The following is a 696-nucleotide window of genomic DNA, read 5'->3' as shown; positions in this document are numbered from 1 at the left end:
GTTTTCTCTCTCATATTATCATCATTAATGGATCTTATATATAGTTCCTTTCATTTACATTTTCTTATCGCTTTCATGCCTAACTTTGGATATCAGATTGTCCTCGAACTTCTCCCGTGATCATTGCATTATCTGGTGATAAAAGAATGCACAGAGAATTAAATCTGTAGAGTAATCTTGCATGAAGACCTCATATGACTTTAATATTCAGCTTTGAAAATCGACAACAATGAATACGCATCTGAATGTCAACTAGCTACTGTATGTAGTTAGCGTAGAGCGATTAGAGGGGAGAGGGGGAGAGGGGAGAAGGGGAGAAGGGGAGAGGGGAGAAGGGGAGAGGGGAGAGGGGAGAAGGGGAGAGGGGGAGAGGGGAGAGAGGGAGAGGGGGAGAGGGGGAGAGGGGGAGAGGGGAGATGGGGAGAGGAGAGAGAGGGGAGAGGGGAGAGAAGGGGAGAGGGGAGAAGGGGAGAGGGGAGAAGGGGAGAGGAGAGAGGGGAGAGGGGGAGAGGGGTGTGTGACTGCAATCAAGAGTCAAAACTCGAAGGAATGATAATGTCCATATATGCATACAATACGAACATTCAACATCCCGAGCCGTAACGAGAGAGATTCGAAAGCACAATATGTGTTATTTAGAATTTTTATGAACGAAAATCTCCTTGAAGCTCCTGATGGTGGAAAACACCTCCAGCA

This window comes from Penaeus monodon, chromosome 19 (genome assembly GCF_015228065.2).
Source record: "Penaeus monodon isolate SGIC_2016 chromosome 19, NSTDA_Pmon_1, whole genome shotgun sequence".
Taxonomy (NCBI): domain Eukaryota; kingdom Metazoa; phylum Arthropoda; class Malacostraca; order Decapoda; family Penaeidae; genus Penaeus; species Penaeus monodon.
The sequence above is the reverse complement of the archived record's forward strand: the minus strand, read 5'-3'. Positions refer to the sequence as shown.